Source organism: Cavia porcellus, unplaced genomic scaffold (assembly GCF_034190915.1).
Source record: "Cavia porcellus strain 051 isolate PalLab524CR breed Dunkin Hartley unplaced genomic scaffold, mCavPor4.1 scaffold_27, whole genome shotgun sequence".
NCBI lineage: Eukaryota > Metazoa > Chordata > Mammalia > Rodentia > Caviidae > Cavia > Cavia porcellus.
Genome location: NW_026947510.1, coordinates 11,280,353 through 11,298,374, shown reverse-complemented (window position 1 = coordinate 11,298,374; position 18,022 = coordinate 11,280,353). Strand labels below are relative to the sequence as shown.

At 36.7% G+C, this 18,022-nt stretch overlaps 1 long non-coding RNA gene across 1 annotated transcript in view; it reads left to right on the top strand.

Moving 5' to 3' along the window:
- The window catches only part of LOC106025971 (uncharacterized), a 51,389-nt gene that overhangs the window by 29,416 nt on the left and 3,951 nt on the right, over positions 1-18,022 (top strand). Inside the window, exon 2 of the long non-coding RNA XR_001199577.2 lies at positions 15,857-15,904. This is a non-coding gene — a long non-coding RNA (uncharacterized LOC106025971). The remainder of the gene's footprint in view (positions 1-15,856; positions 15,905-18,022) is intronic.

Below are 18,022 nucleotides of genomic sequence, written 5' to 3'. Positions count from 1 at the left end.
GCTTTTTTGTCTTAGTATTCAAATTGTGGCCACTTCCCTTGGCTCCTAGGATACCACACTCTCCAGGGTTTCCTTACTTCTTGCAGGTGGATCCTCTGTTTCCTTTGTTGGTTCTCTTTGGCACCCTGATGAGGTAATGGAAAGAGGACACAAGGACTCATTTTTTTTTTGGTTTTATTTTCCTTTCTGTTTGCATTTATTACTGTAATGCTGTTACCTAGTTGTTTAACTTTAAATACCATCTACTTATTAAAGATGCCCAGGTTTTTACTCCCATACTCTCAGACTTCTCTCCCATATAAATTCCCATTTGATATATATACATCGATGTGAAAAAGACATCTCTAACACTTACCTCCAAAACTGAGATACTGATATTTCTAAATTTACTTTATCCAATGTCTTTATGACTTCATTGAAAGTTCTTCCTTCTAGTTGTTCAAACTCAAACCCTAAGTGTCATCCTTAATTTAGCTCTCAGATGCCTGTTGATTGTACCTTTAATAAACAACAAGAAACTTTGCTACCTTAATGTCTACCATTCATATCCCAGCAACCAGTATCTGTTCTGAATTATTCCAATAGCATCCTAAAAGGTCTCCTGGCTTCTTATTTTTGAATCTTTAAGACCAACTCTCAACACAGAGAAAAAAGAATAAAAAATTTCAATGACCTTGCCTTCTACTATCTTTTTATTTGTTTGCTTATTTTTCTGCGTATACAATTATATTGCCTGGTTACATCTAAAATTCCTAATGAATAAGTAGAGAAAGAACAAACTTACTCCATGGGATAAAACTATTAAGATACCCAAAGGGAAAGATTCAGGAAGGGGAATGAGGTTAGTAGTGATGGTAGGGACAGAATCAAAAGGAGGGGCTGGAGAGGCACTGAATAGCTTTCATGAAGGCTGAGACATCAGACAAAATATTTCTCTGAGCTATGCAAAGTGTTTGTTTTCTGTACCAGAAAATTTCAGTGAAAAATAGGACTGCAGACAATGATTTCCAAAGGTGCTTTGTGTTGGGTTTCAATAAAACACTGAGTTGAGACTGGCATGTAAGTAATGTGGTATATTTGCTTGCCCTGGCATTGTACATGTGATATATGCTTGGCAATGGGTTTGCTACAGGGAAGATGTTGGTGGGTATAGGTTAGGAATAGCCACTGTAGCCAGAAGTAATGGGCTGGCTATGCTGTGCTAAGGGTTTTGAATTATATTTCGTAGACCATTAGTAGCACATCCATTTTTAAAGAGGGAAGTTAATGAAGAATTCTGTTAAATTTGGTGATGAATTGGAAATCACGAAGCTGGTAGAAGGAATTAAGAAGTAGACTTTTCCCCCCAAAGTGAAAGTCAGTGGATGTTCTAAAAAGAGAAGAAAAAGAGTAAGAGACGTTGTACTCACTATATCAATGCCCTTCAAAAACACATTTCTCTTGTCACTACAAACTTGTGCACCCTGACGACCTCTGCAAAAAGGGAGAGTTGATTTAGAAGTGAAAGTGACCAAAGAGTTGACTTAGAAGATCAGGTTCAGAATGACTCAGGTTAAGCTAGAGTTTGGGATAGATAATGACACCATTGTTTAAGAAAATACAGGATTCTAGTTTTAGCTGGAGAAAGGTGAAAACAATGCAATCAGGTCTTAAGATGTTGAGTTTGAAAAACCTAAAAATCACCAAATGGAGTCACCAGCAGAGGCACTAGAAAAAAAAAAACTAAAGATCAGGGAGCTGGAAGCAGCAATTCCTGTTAGGACCAAATCTGTCCAAACAACGGGCATGAGTGTGAGCAGCTAGAGACAATGCAGAGAAGGAGACAAGACTTACAGGATGGGCTAGAGACAGTGAAAAGCTCTGAAAAGACAGAGACAGCAGAGTAAATCTGAAAGATGCTACGAAGTCATAGAAACCCAGAGAAGTTTCAAAATGGTCTGTCTCTTTCTTTCTCTGCTACTCCTATGCCTGCTTCTACCTCACCTCCTTTTATGGTAAAATGAGATTAACAGTCTAAATCAAAAGACTAAAAAGCTGCCAAGAACATTCCCCACCTGGCCTACTCAAACAAGGCCTTGGGAAGAGTAGTTAATCCCAAAGACACATTCTTAGTAAGGACAAGGAATTAGCAGTAACAGTACAAACCAATCTTTCTTAAGGGCCAGCTACTGCACTGAGACAACCTCCAGTCTGCATAACAATGCCGTGAAGGTCCTGAATTTGTATGAAATAAATGAAGGTAAATGAAGCTCACACACTTCAGTTGTGCACAGGTCAAAGCTCTAAGCAAGTGGGAAAGCTGGGATCTGAGTTTAAACAGTGCATTTGGTTTTGTCCCTGCTTTCCATTCCAGTGTCCTATTGGATAGGAAAGATTAAGAGTCTTACTTTGCATATGTTTTTTGTAAGAAATAATATCTAAAACAAAACTTTAAGTAACACAGTGATAGAAGCAGACAATGGTGGTAATTAAGTACAAATCTGAGCATAAGAAGAGATTTCTAAAACATGATTATATGGATGAAGAATCATAATAATGTAAATAAGACCAAGTGTTAGAACTTGCTCATTTATTTTATTAGAAACACAGAACTAGAAATGTTTGAACAGCACTAAAAAAAAAAAAGAGTCTTCATTCCTGTCCTGTATACAATTTCTGACCATAATGCTTCCTTTCTTTCCTCTGTTAAACTAATGCAGATAAATGTTTAGTCACGTTGACTTTATCAGGGAATGTTCAAGTACCTGCACTTCAGCATCCACTACATGCCCAAAAAAGGACTGTATTCCCGTGCGGGCCGGCTGTTTCTGATAGGGGAGGATCCCACTGCTAGTGCTATGCTGGCTATTTCCCATGGAGAAACCTCAGATACGGTCTTCACTGCTGTCATGAATGAAATCTGTTTTCAGATGGACCTTCTCTACCTTAAATAAATTAGGAGCAATTTAAATTCATCTGTTATTAATGATTCTGGGGGTATTTTTTTCAGTACTCATGCTGAAAAGCTGCATTTGTTACAGTTAAAGAGATGATTTATAAATGCCATAGGGACACAACAGAGAATTTTAGAACTCCAAGAATTAATTAAGAGTGTCAAGAAGATGCATTAATATCTTTTTTCATTAAGCTGGAAGTCACTGAGTTTTTCACTTCAGAGACATTCCAGAACCATGGGAGAAAATGCCATGTGAAATTTCTATAAAGGGATATCTATGCAGATCTTGGAGTGATGAATATGCTAAATAAAGTAAGTAACAAAAAAATCATGAGACAAGAATAGTCTGCGTAAGTAAAAAGGAACAATTAATGTTAATAGTAATCAGTGAGAAAATATGCCTAAGTAGTCATATTCCTTTAATTTTTCTTTTCCAAAGTTTCTTAATTGAAGTTTTTGAAAAATTAAACTCTATTGTAGAACAGGCACCATGTAGTGTAAAAGTAGTTTTATTTTGTATTTTTTCGGTTAACCAGTGCTTTCAAACCAAGATTCCACTGAATGATAAATAATAACCTAGCTTTGGAAAAGTACAATAATCAGGAAGTGGGGGCTGGGGATTTAGCTCAGCGGCATAAGCACCTGCCTTGCAAGCAGGTGGTCATGAATTCGATCCCCAGTACCAATAAAAAGGAAAAAGAAAAAAAAAAGACAAACAATAATCAGGAAGTATCTATTGGTATCCTTTATAATAAAATACTAATTGTAAGTAAAAATAAAATAAAATAAACTGGAAGAAAACAGTAGCTCTTTGGGACTTTTATCTTGCAGTTCTAACCGTACAAAATATGGCATGAAAATTCTTCCTAATAACCGTTATCTCAGATCTTTCCTAACTTTTCAAGTTAAACTTTCTAGACATCACATCACCTATAGTGCTAAATTCACCTCCAAGATCTTTGAGTTAAATTATGCATAGTTTTTAGCATAATCACAAACTATTAATTTATCACTGTTTTAACCAATGAAATTAGATTATTGACATGTTGTGTTCAAGCAAGTCAGGGAGTGCAGACTATCCAGTATATTAGAACTTTTGGTTGCTATTCTAGACATGTCTTCATGGTTTGAATGTAATATCTTTCTGTGAAATATAAAATGGAGCCTGACAATCCATCATGTTTTATCCACATGCTCAAGTTGTCGGACAAAACATCTTTAAACTTCCAGAAAAATAAAAATATACCTGCTCCAAAAGAAAATATGGATTGTTACAAATCTTAGGATGTCAAATTCTTGCAGTTAGTACATAAATCTAGGAGATGGCCTTTTCTGTACACCAACATAATGAGTAAGATCTATGGTCGTAATTAGGAAGAACATCAATATCATTACCCAGCTGTAGGAATTTTACTTCTTACCATAAATACAAATTTACCAGGCCATCCTTTCTACTAGACTAAAAACTCCTTTAGAGCAGGATATATGATTTGTTCATTGTTAGTGCTTAAATTGTCTGGCAAAGATTAAAGTTTCCATAAATAGCATGTTTTAAATTGACAGATTTGTGAGTTTTATTGGAAGAGCTGTAATCAATTGTCAAATCCATTAGGAAAGATACTGTGTTTTTCATTTTCTTTACTAGGGAACACAGGTTGGGCCAGCAGAGGGCAGATTATGGAACTATTTTCATGGACTATACTATACACAAACTAGCAAGAGTTTGTTGGACCCGGAGGCAGGCACGGGACATTTAGCTTGCTGTCATTTGCCTCATGCAGAATATATAGTGTTTACTCACTTTTCTTAAAAGAGTAGCTTTGGCACATGGTATCCATGTGCTTTCTTCATAGGTCTCCTACGATGGTCAAGAAAGAGTATCCCTGAGTCAAGTGCAGGACACCATTTTCCCAAAGGGATTCGAGTCCCTCAAGACCATCAAATGCACATGGGAATATCTAGCACAAGCTAAAATGTTACAATATGGCTTTTAACAAAAAGCATTCCCCAGGTCCTATGGAGAGCTTCTGCACTCATGAAGAGGATCAAAATATATGCAAAGTTACCTCAAGAAATCCTGAAAGATTTAATGTGTTTCTGACAAAAGGAAAGACAAGGCCATCTATTTTTCTGGCCATAAACACCAGAAGGATCATTATTATTTGCTGGCAGTGGGAAAGAGAATGCAAATCAAGAACGCAGTCATCCTCTAAGCCCTACGTGCCCACGTCATCCTCTGGAACGTGTGGGAGTATTTTGACCATCCTTCCTGCAATAAATTGCCAGAAGTCATTCTGAAAATGACTGTGTGCCTTATGCTATTACTAATTTACAATAATTTCTAATGGTTATACTCTTTTCCTTTTTTAACATCTGGATTTAATAATTATGGAAGCATTAGAAGTATGACATATGGCTAATAGTGTACCTTTTAGGGCACTCCTTTGAATCCTCGGTACAATAAATGTTTCTTCCTTACCTACAGGGTGTTATACACTCTGCTGGTCTTTATGGACCTATCCTTAATGAGGTCTGTCTAACTGTGTAGCACCTATAATGAATGTATTGAAAATTATTCATCTAGGGCCAGGATTAGCTCAGTTGTAGAGAACTTGGGTAGCATGTAGGAGGTCCTGGGTTCCATTATTAGCTCCACCAAAAGAAACAAAAAAGTTCAGGCAAAGAATTCTATTTTTACTCTCTTTTTCAGGATTTTTTTTTTCCTCTCTGAAACATTTTTCAAAAGTAATTTTTGTCACCCCTTTATACAAGGTCAGACCAACTTTTGTGGTCTTTCTCACTAGGCACAAAAAGCAGTCCAGTGGCTCCTCAGGTAGCAACTCACCTTGTTAGAGACCTATGCTTGCCAAAAAAAAAAAAAAAAATCTTTCTTTCTTTCTTTTTTCTTTCTTAGAGCAATGCCATTCAGCATTTTCCTTGGATCCATATTTAAATAAGTGAATGAATAGTACTTAAAGTCAAACAATAAATGTCACTAGACTTTTAATTTGTACCTTTTAATATGCATTTCATGGTTGTAGAGTATTTTATCATTGTAGAGTATTCTGCAAGGTGGGTGGTACTGATTCCTTGGTTCTGAGTCCATTCTGCAGAATCTGAGCTTTGGAAGTGATCTATGTCTGGTAAAGAAGCTTTTCCTGAAAAACTGGGGAGTAGCATCAGCAAGAGTCCATACGTCAAGGACCTATGTTGGTTAATGTTGTTTTGCAGTGTGCACACTTTGGAAAACAACTTCCATTGTGGACATGGGGTCTAACTATTGGCCAGGGCACTAACCAAAAACCTAGCTTCCATGTCCAGCATGAGGTACCTAATGTTCATGCAAGACAGAGCAGATCATGCCAGGGGAAGTAAATCTCAATTTATTCTAGTCTAACTGGTTTATATAGGCCACATATATATGATCAAAACCAAGGGCAAAAAGAGTATCTTTCTGCTCCTGCTTTCACATGGAATACATGCAGGCTAATTCCAGCCTCTGAGACTTTGCATTATGATTTTGAGTGAAGCCCCTCAGTCTGCTTGCAAGTCATGTAAAGAAAAATTATTGGTGATTGTTTTGTGAAGTTGAGACATTTTTAGTAAAGTGACAAATCTTCCTTGTTAATAGACCTAGAGCAAGGCTGCTAAGAATTTGGAAATAAGCAGACACAACTTGGAAGAGTTGACCTATGAGGTTAACTCACAGCAGAAAATCACCTGTAAGAATCTGATTAATTCTCAATTGCAAGCAGGTTGAATATAATAACATGATATTCCTAAGGGAGGAAAAAAGAGAACCAGCTATTTGGAAGTGGCAGGGGAGAGCAGATCCTAGTTGAAAGAGCTCTGATAATGAGGTCAAATTCATACCTATTCTGGGTCACAATTTCCTGTTTCCTTTTTATTTTTTGTATATTGGATTCTTAAATTGAAGTACCTCCGTTTGGCATTCCTAGTTTGTATAGAAATCTCCAATATTCATTATTTTCACCTAATTATAAGAAAATTGGAATAAATTGTAGTACTTATACAGCAACACTCTTCTTAATCAAAAAGAATTAAGGAACTAGCATGGTCATGTTGCATTAGCAAGATGCACTATTACACCTTGATCCTTACAATTTAAGCAAAATGAATTGAAATTAATTTGACGTGCTTAGAATTTTTAGGGTTATGAACTGGGATACCTCAGTTAACCTCTCCAAGCTGCAGCTTCCAGCCCACATGCTATTTCATATGTAGGCTGCTACATGAATAAATGATCAAAGGTACATACAGTCTTGCCCAGTGTCTGGAATATTCTAATGAAACTTCACTTGGTAGAGAATTCTAGTTTCAGGAATCGAGGTGCCAAAGTAGCTTTTCCTCCCATAATCAGGTGCCTCTGTAGTTCATTTTCTTCTCATTCTCTGAAGGAGAGATCAAAAGACCCGTGAGAAAGACTGAAGGTAAAGATGAATGGAGTGAAAATACTGAGCGCTCTTGGCCATGCTTAAAATCTTTTAAAAATACAACCTTCTGTGGATGTTCTGGGAATATTTTTTTCCCTAACCCTTGCTTTGGGGTCCACTCTTACAAGCAGTGTGTTTACAGATGGTGCTATAACAAGCAAGGGAATATTACCAGGGCGATGGCATCATGCTGTGAGAGTTAAAACTCCAGGAAAATAATCAGGGACAAAAACTCATAACTGACTCATCTCTGGTGATTAGGAGGAGGCACTATTCCCAGCTAAAGGCAATTTTGTGGGTAGCAATCAAGTAGATGACATGTTCTGGAGGTGACGGAGTCTTGAGGCTGAGTCTACCTGCCACAGACAAGTACAGAGAGTCCTGACGTATAGTGAGAACAAAAGAGCACTTGCCTACTCATTCATTTGTGATTCTTTGATACGGATGCTCAAAGGTTGCTTGAATTCCCACGTTGGCCAAGCAATTGGTCTGGAACAACAGCAGGCAGACTGTGGAACAGTCAGAATATTCCTGTTGCTGCAATAGGGGCAAAGAAAGTTGGAGAGGAGAACAGAACTCCAAGCCCCAATACGCATTCTGTTTTTGGTTAGCTCCTTAAAAAATGTATCAATCAGAAACCTTACTCCATTCAGGCTGTTATAACAAAAGGATCCAAGACTGGAAAATACCTAACAACAAATTTATTGCTTATATCTCTAAAAGCTATGAAATTTAAGTTCAAGGCATCAGCAGATTTAGTGTGCAGTGGGGGGAAGTCTTTGCTTCTACAAGAAATCACTAAGTATTGCTCCTAACAGAGAGAAGGAAAATTTCTATTCCTTCAAGTCCTTTTATAGGGGCTCTAATCTACCCCTAAAGCCTTGGCTTCAGTGCTGGCACACTGCAGATTAAATTTCAGTATGGATTTTGCAGGAGATATAAACTTTCAAACCATAGCGCTCATCTTTCCTTTTCCTAAAATTCCTTTGTAAAGACTCAGATCCAGCTTATTCTCTGAAGCTGGCCAAATAGGGAAGTGGAAATAACATTGAACGTTCACAGCAGGCCAAATTATTTGCATCATTTTTTCTCTACCTATCAATAAACCTTCAAAGTTAGCAGTTTTATGTCAGCATTTAATATGTGAAAAATCTCCAGAGACGTTTAGAAATTTGACAGCAATTTGAACAATCAATTAGGCATGACGCTAGGATGAAAAGAGGGCTGCTTATCTTCACGCTTCTTGTTATTTTTACCTGGACACGAGGGCACCTCTGAGTTTGGTATTTGTAGCTGAGGACCTCATAGTAAGAGCTCCATCAATTTGCCCCTGGGGTAAGCCAAATTTGGAATAGTAATTGCCAGTAAATCCTGAGTGAAGGCTGAACAAATAAAAGGAGACAGCCCTGCAGTCTGAGAAGTAACCTAAGGTTTTCTGGTCCAGAGAAAGTTACTAATTCTTACTCCCTGGAGAACAGAATCATTCAGTCTCTCTACTGTGTCATTTCAGAGAGGATATTTTGTTTGAAATGAGGGGAATCTTCTTTTCCCTTTACATAGGAAGGACACTGCTATTCTATTTTGAAAAGAAGTGTTTACAATTATGTGGGTAAAAGTTTCTCAACATTGCTGACAACGTGAGACTGTGTTTGGAAAACAATATCTCTATCTATGGGGAAAATTATTACAAAAAATATACCAATAGAGAGAAAGGAAGGAAAGAAGGCAGGGATAGATGAATTTGATGTGTAGATAAAATGAAGAGAGATATAAGAAGATAGAGATATTCCTGAAAAATTTTTTTCTTTCTTTTTTTTTTTATTTTTAAAAAAAGATTAAGATAAAAGAGGACATAACACAGGCCAGAGCAAGACAATTTAAGCAACATAGTGTTTCACTACAAGACAATCTGACATAACAGTAGTGTCTCTTTCCTTGAAATATTTGAATATACCTTGATATACTATAGTATCAAACATAAAAAGACAGTGTAAAACCATTCAAGAGAATGAAAGTATTACAGGTATTCAGAACCAACTAACAGAGAATGAACAATGGTTACTATATTATCTCCTTGACTAAAAAAAATTTGTTTATACTATCATATATAATAAAATCCAATAAGATACAATCGATGGAGACAGAAGAACAAAAGCTTGGTGGGAATTCAAAACAAGATGATATTAAATCATCACTAGCTATTGTAATGTCTTGTTTTCTTATTTCTGAAAATTTGCTTTAACTTTGAAATACTAATGAAAATTTAAAGAAAAACTTGGATGAAATGATGAGTAGATTAAACGGTCTTTGCTATGATTCCATGAAACTTGTAAAAAACTTTAATCTGACAATTAACATGTTGTACTATAACTACTTAATTTAACAATTTACTAGTTAGTATTTAGATCTTCCACCTTACTGGAATTACTCTTTCCTTCAATATTCAAATAAATATCTTAAAGCACTCATGCTTTGTGAAAACTCTAGTACATAGTCTCACGGATCCAACAGGATTTCTGGGAGAAATTATTTTCATTGTCATTTTTTCCTGTGAATTCTGACTCCTGATTTGTTCTCAATCCCTGCTTATTTACCATTCTGTGTTTTCATTTTACAGATGTTTCTCAAACTTTGATCCTTCTCTTCCCTCTTACGTTCCTTTTCCTCTTTGTTAAAGGACAATTAAAAAGAAAAGAAAAATCAAACCAAACCTAAACCATGGTGCCTTGTGCAAACATACAAAGAGATGCTAAATATTTTCTTTACCTTATTAGTAATGGAACCAGTAAAATATTACCACTGCTGCAGGTGAAAATTTTAAAAATACGTAAATGTATGTTATGGTTTATATCTAGATAACCCCCCAAACCCTTGTGCAGTCATAGGGGCAGGCAGCTAGGTCCAACACTGAGATTATGGGTGTGAGTGCCACACCCACCCTAAGGTAGGCAGCCTACCTACAGTATGGGACAGAAAAAGTCTTTTCTTGTGCTCTTCTCCTTTTGGTTCTTGTTGATTTTTCTGTCCTCCACTACCTTATACGTTGCTGTCTGCCATGAGCCACTCTACTTCTTAATTTTAGGGTGCCACATAAAAGTAACTAAGAAAATACTTATGCTAAAAGAAATTTACAGATCAAAGCAAAAGTGATGAACATGTACTTGACAATAACATCACCATATGATCTTCACTTTTCTGAGCCAGGATCATTTACTGATGTCCTTGTTTACATAGTTGTAGAAGAGCTCAAAGAAAGCTGAAGAAAATGCACAGGAGTGTGTTAAATATTCTAATAGTTTTGCTCATTAAAATATCTTCTATAAATTTTCTTGATATTTTCTTTGCCTTTATTCTCCAAAGAAAAACTTAAATATATTTGTTGAAGTTTTAGGATTTTTACAAGAATGGGAAAATAATGAATAACTGAACAACACAGCAGAGCTGGAGATAATTCAGAACTGAATACTGAGTGTCACTTTACTTTGAATATCCCATACATCTGTTGCACAGAGCTTTTTTTAGGTGATATCTTTGGAGAATGGTCACCTTTGCCAACCTCAGCTTACCTCCCTATCTGCATCTTTACCATCTCTTATCTATCAGGATCAGACCTCTCTCATTTTCTCATCCAGGCTAAAACTGAAATTTGTTCATTGAATCTAAAGACCTATTAGAAATTTTCCCATATAAAGGCCAGTTTTCCACGGAAGCAGTATTTTATCCTCCTAGGGCAACCTGCACAAAACAGTCAGCTTTGAAATAAAAGCATTTTCTTTCATTCAATCAATTATTCAGGCTTTTGGGGAACATCCTTGGAATTTCCAGTCTGTAGCCAATGGCGAGTCTTCAATAAAATTCTGTTCTTTTACAACTTAGGTAAACAAAACCAAGAGTTCACCTGGGTTTCTGAAGCCTTTCTTCCTCCTATCTCCTTTCCATGTTCTTCCTTTCTTCCTTTTTCTTCCTTCCTCTTTTGACCCTCAGCTTCCTATATCAAGATATTGTCTGATCTGTGAGTCCCTTTCTAAACAGTGTGCCTGTGCATTGCCCTTATTGAGGACAATTTGGAAAGTGAAGAAAGACCTCTTTTCTGTCCATCCCAGACAGACTCTTTCAGCAGTCTGTCATGAAACTTGGCCTGCAATTGAAATAATAATATTCAGAAAGCTAAAAAGTAATTCAAACATAATGCCTTTTGTTCTTCAAATCCTGGCTATTTGTTGTATTTCCAGAATGCAGTTGGTGTTATTTTAAATTTTATTTAAAGAAAGACAAAACAAAACAGAAAACAGGTAGAAATAGTACATACTTTCAAAGAAAAAAATAAACAGTAATAAATCACTAGTTGATGTTTACATATTGTCCTCTTACAAATAGTTGTTCAAGATACAAAAGTGGAACATATAAATGGGAATTCAAACAGAGAAACTGCAAATAGTTCTGTTCCACTATCTAATAACAACTTAGTAATATGATTATCAATCCTATACAATTAAACATACATGATTTATCCATATCTTCATTTATGTTGAGATTAAACAAACCAAAGCAGACTAAAATCACTCTGAACAAAGAATAATAATATTGCTGGATTTCACATCATGACACTCTGGAATCATTGGGTACTGTAGTGCCTTTTTTTTTCCTTCAAAGTATTTTGTTCATTTCATCATGTGTCATAAGATCAGTTCTTGTAAACTGTTTATAGGTTTTACGCAAGCATGAGTGTCATGGTTTATGTCTGTGGCCTCAGGCCTCATGAGTTTGCACTGTGCATTTGTGATTGGCTCATTGTCTAGTGCTTGGATTGATAGTGTCAGTGCTATACCCACAAAGGGGTGGAGCCAGGATGTAATGTAATGGCAGGAAGAAGGTGTGTCTTGTTCTCTTGCTGGTTTCAGCCTTGCTGTTTGCAGCTGCCATGAACTTTGGCTCTGCCATGCCACCCTGCTTTGGAGCCAACTGAGTATGGACTGAAACCTCCAGAATCTGTAAGAAATAAAACTTTCCTTTCCCACTTTGTGCATCAGGTATTTTGTCTCAGTGACTAGTAAAAAGTAACTAAGACAATGAGTCTTAACATGTATTTCTATCCTTTCTATATTAGAGGGAAAAACAGAAAAAAGCAGGACAGAACAAACATATTGCTATAGACACATAAAACTAAAAAGACTTATAAAACTGCTGTACAAGGAGTTCTGCCATGGTTACTGTGTTGTCTTTTGTTATCATCCAGAGAATTGGCTATATCATCAGATAAAGTATAATTGAATATATCAGTACATAACAGTATTAATAGAAACACAACTTTGTAGGTAGTGTAGAACTACAAAAACAGGTAATAATCAAACCAGAATGGGTATCGTAGTGAATCATTGTCATTTTTCAGTATAGGTGTCTATACTCTCTGACTTGATACTATCAACCTTAACAGTTTTGAATAAAATCTGTCAATAACAAACAGCAATCAAACAAAGCAGATTTAATTAAGATCAGTCATGATATAACAATATAAGTTATACAGGGCTCCAGTTTAAGTTAATAGGAAATTAAAGATGATTACTGTGCTATATCCTGATATTTTTGGGATAGCTGTCTGTGCCCTCAGATCTAGTGCTTGTCTACAAACTGGGATGGAATAAGTTCTATCTAAGCAGAGTGGTGTGAGTAATTTGGATTTTAAATCCTGATACACTATTAGCAATATCTTCTGCTGTCTTTTTAAAGACTTTTCCTCCCCTTTCACTCCCCCAGGGTGTACTGTGCATTTTTGGGTCTCCCCAACACCTTCAGTTTTATATTGGGGGGCAACCTGCTATTTATCTAAGTGTTTCTGCACTTTCTCACTCCGGAACTATGAAGTGATAATTCACCTACAAGATCATTGCAGCAAACGCAGTTGTTTTTTTAAAGTAAGGGCAGAATATTGAGGTTTAAAATCCAGGGTCTTGTGCATGGGCAAGTTCTCTAACAGAAGCTACACCCTCAATCTGGAGAGAGAGTCTTGATAGGAAGGTCAAATAATGCTTGATTTTAAAAAATGGAAGAAGAATCATTGGGAACCAAGAATCTAAGAACTATATTTGTCCTTAGGTTATGTATGCAGATTATGTCCCTTCATCTCATTTTTGGAGTTTCATTTGTTTTCTATTTTTTCTTGCAATCTCTAATATCTGTGGAGGGGACCAAGCAGAATTATAAAGCATGTGAAGTGTGGCTAGGGAACTGTATTTGTGTAGACTGTTTAACTGATGTGATGATATTGCAACTTGAAGTATGAATGCATCCTGCAAAATCTGCAGCTGGGTATTTGGTTATCTGTGGTTGACAACTTGGTGTGAACTTGCTGCGAGGTTGTTTCTTGGGGGGGTGTGAACTTTTGGAAAGGAAGAGAAAGTCAAAAAGATCCTTCAGCACATACATTGTTTTCTCTAAACTATCTTAGGGAGAATTCTTATCTTCAATTCACAGCTGATTGAAGCTAAGTCATAAGAACTAGGCTGTCTAAGGTGACACCATTTACCACCTAGGTTGGAATGGAGGTTTCTGTGACTTGATGTCATCTGCAGGCCAGCTATTTTTTGATACATCTTGCTGTGACCTGAAGATCTCTGTTGTCTTTAAGTAGGAGTCTATGTTTTCCCAACTCTCAGAAAATGCATTGTGCCCATTCTCAACATATCTTACTTGATATTTTGTATGCGACCTCCATGGGCTTTGATTTAAACTATATTGTGTTCCTTACTCTTTGTCTTTTGCCAATCCACAACCATTTCTGCTAACTGCTCATTGAGTTTCTGAATCTGCCTAAGTGATTTTCCATAACTTTCCAAAATTTAGCTTTTCTAATATTGTTTTAAAATACCATAGAATTTCCTCTTGTTGATGCAAAAGAATTATATCTTATAAAATGTGACTATCTGACTTTCCTTCCTTCCTGCCACTTGCCAGACATTGTGTTTGTTGGATTCTGGAAAAAAATCACCCAATGAAAGATAATAATTTTCCTCGAGGAGCTTACACAGAATCCATTAAAGTACAAGCTTCCTGTTGCGTTACTATATCGTTTCACTTGCATTGAGACACAGAGAATTGCTCTGATTTCCTTTCCTATCACCACAGTGTTGCTCATAAATTTAAACCACACACTGAGTGGTAACAGATCATTACTGTATTTTGCTCATCTTTTTAAAAGGGCAAGTTAGGGGAAATCTTTGAAGATATCAAGTCTATTTGGCACGAAGAATTTTTGGTCTTCTCCCCCCCATACAACTTGCATTTCAACACCAGTAATCTGGTCTGAAATCTCATATGTACCAAGTCAGAATCCTACCATTTGGGATCACTTACATTATGGGAATTTATATACAACTACTCCTTTTCTACATAAAAACTTTTGTTCTAACTACTATGTAATTTCTATAGCTATTATATTTTGTTAAGGCCACCCAAAATACAGCCTGGGTAAAGCAGATGATTAAAGGCAATAAACATGGGTAGTAGGTACAGGGAGACCAGCACACCCTGAAATATTTTGAGATCAAGCTGCTAAGCAAAGCACCCCCTGTCTTTTCTAAAATGAGAATGGCCTTTTATCTACTGGTACTCGGAGTCTGTTCAAACAGGAAGCTTTGAACTCTTACATTGGGCACATTTCCCAGGAGTTCCACATATCTTCCTCTGGACATTGGCCAACAAGTGATGGTCCAAGGATGAGGCTGGGCTTTGTTTGAAGTGCTCTGTGTGTCTTGGCTTCCCTTGCTGGACTTATCCACCATGCTTTGAGTTCTCTTTTCAGCCTGTCTGAGATCTTTCTTCTGGAAATGGTTTTGGCCCTTGAACCAGAGTTTGGGTTCCAATTCTACCACTTCACCTTCCTTAATTGTTACTAGAAATTCCAGAAAGAGTAACAGCTGAGTTTCCACATGAAATGAAGTGCCTGTGACAAGTTGTCATGCCCTACGGTTAAATATTTCCTTTCAAAACAGAGAATATCCTTAAAGCCATGATCATCAAACTTTACACTTCAAAACTAATGAGGAGTTTCAGCCAAAAACAATGGAGAATTAGAGATCCACTCAAATGTTATAATACCAACTTTACCAAAAATAATATTTGAAAAAATATATATATATGAAATGCAAAACTGAATAACAACATGGGGCATATTGCTGGTAAAAGTTTAAGATGCCCATAACTTTCCTTTTATAGCATTTTTGATAGCATTACTCACAGTTGAAGATTTGACCAACTCTGAATAGTGAGACACTCACTTGTTGCTGATCCCAAAGTAGACCCAGGTCTTGGAGAATTTTTTTTTAAGTTAAAAACAGTAAGTAATTTACCAATTCTGTCTGTGGGTTGATAAGATTGTATTTTAAAATGCAAATAGCCTGTGGGGGGAATAAACATGGTAAAGTTTTTGATAAAGATTCTGTGTAATTTTTTGTTTTGTTTTGTTTTTTAGGGATTGAGCTCATGACCTTGCACTTGCCAGGCAGAAACTTAAAACATGGTAAATTTTTACCAATGGTGTCTACAGATTTAATATGATTGGCAGATTCAGTTGCTATGAAGAAAAGGAAGTTATTATGGGAGTGTGGAGACTGGAAAAGGCAAGATGGACGTGCAGTTTGAATATGGAGTGGGAAAATGCATGAGACTTAGACTATTCCAATGATGTATCCACATGCTGATTCTGTGCAAAGAGCTTCGGGAATGGAGAAGTCATTAGGAGGCTGAAGAGGGATGTGGAGCCATTCCATAACAAAACCTCTTTGCCTTGGAATTTTCCTAGGCCTTGGGGATCTGGTATCTCCATGAGTGCTTTCTATAGGTCTAGAAATTACTCTTCAAGTTTCAATAATTCACATAGCACTTCTTAAAGTCCAGTGAGAAGTTGTCATTCAAGCAATAAATACTGAGAGAGTAGCCATGTGGCCCTTAGGAGGACAAGGTTTCCAGACAATGAATATGGTACAGTGCAGGGAGCAAGTGTGGCATTGTCCAGAAAGACAAAGGTTTTAGAAGGAAGGTCAGATGTTGGAGAGTCCTGGATATAATGAGCCATTTTTAAAGAAAAAAAAAAGAAAGAAAACATGGTACAAAATCAAAATAAGATGGCAGGAGAGTCTCAGTGGTTAGTTCATGGTGGATTGTTGTCATTATCTAGTGAGACAGAAAGCACTGGAGGGATTCGAGCAGGGAGTGTTAGGATATGACATAGATTTTTAAAGATTCAGCTGCTGTGTTGAAATATCCTTTTTCCAAGAGCCACTTTGTATGAAGAATTGCTTGACTCTTAAATCTAAAATCACCTTACTGTAGCCATGAGCAGTGCCATCCTTTAGCAACTCCAAATCATGTCATGTATTATATTTTTTATCTATACTTGTATCACTTGACTAAACTATTGGAAAAATGAGAAAAGATCTTTTTTGAGGAGCTCAGATACTACTAGCAACAGATCATAAACAGTCTAAAAAGGGGATATAGCCTTTTTGTTTTATTTTAGTGAGTAGAACTGGGAATTTTAAAATTATGATAGGAAAAGGCCATGGTATAGGAACCTGCGGATGATTTCAAACAGAAAATGAAAACCCGTAGACTGTGCTACCTGAGAAGAATGGGGACATGGCTCCAGATCCTTGGGAATGAGGGTCAGGTTTTCTTTTTATATAAACTTTAATAAAGATGCATGAAGATGATAGATGGATGTCAAAATAGTATGTGAAAGAATCGCTATATAGAGACTTCAGTTTTCCCTCTATACAAAAAGGTGAGGTTATCTGCCAAGAGTCAGCAGGATGCTAATGGGATAGGAGGGCTGAGCAAAATAGTGAAGTCTTACAGTAGCCACTGTAGAGAGAAAGAACATGGTATTCCAAGAATTGGTGTCAACTTGTTTTTTCTTGTGAGTGTGGTTTTCTCCCTCAGAGGATAGGAATATATGGAGAACACAAAGTACTTGACTGGTTCAAGGTTTGAAAAATATTGCATAACTGTGATATGAAAGACATGGAAGCCAGGGTTAGAGGATATGAGTGCAGAGTGGTGGACATGAAGAACCATTTATTGTTGGCTGAGGAGGGAGTTCAGAGGCAGCAGGGATATAAGCTGGAGAAGGTGGTTAAGAGATCAGATACCTCAAATAAACAATAGCTATCTGAGAGAGGAAATGAGGACAGTGGAGTCTGAGGGGTAACATGGGTGTAAGGCATTATGAGAGAGACAGCTGGACTGATATGATAACTGAGGGATTATGACAAGAGTCAAAAGGAATAGAATTCATATGACCCAAGAACTGAGAGCTTAGACTGGAGATTATAAAATTATTCATGTGGGTAGTTAAGGCAGGTGGGACTCCAAAACGATTTGGGGTACAGAGAATCATTTCTCAATGTCCCTTGTGGCTCTCACATCCTACTGTCTGGATTCATAAAAGAAATCATAATTCAACAATGTTTAATTGACTCCTGGTGACAGTCATTTATAATACTGGATAACAACTGGTTAAGAATTTTTTTGTTTTATGAAAGCACCTCAGTATTTATGTCCATCTATACATTGCTATGGGTCATTTCACAGTGAAAATGGGATAATTTGATTCAGAAGTGGATCTGACCAGATGGTT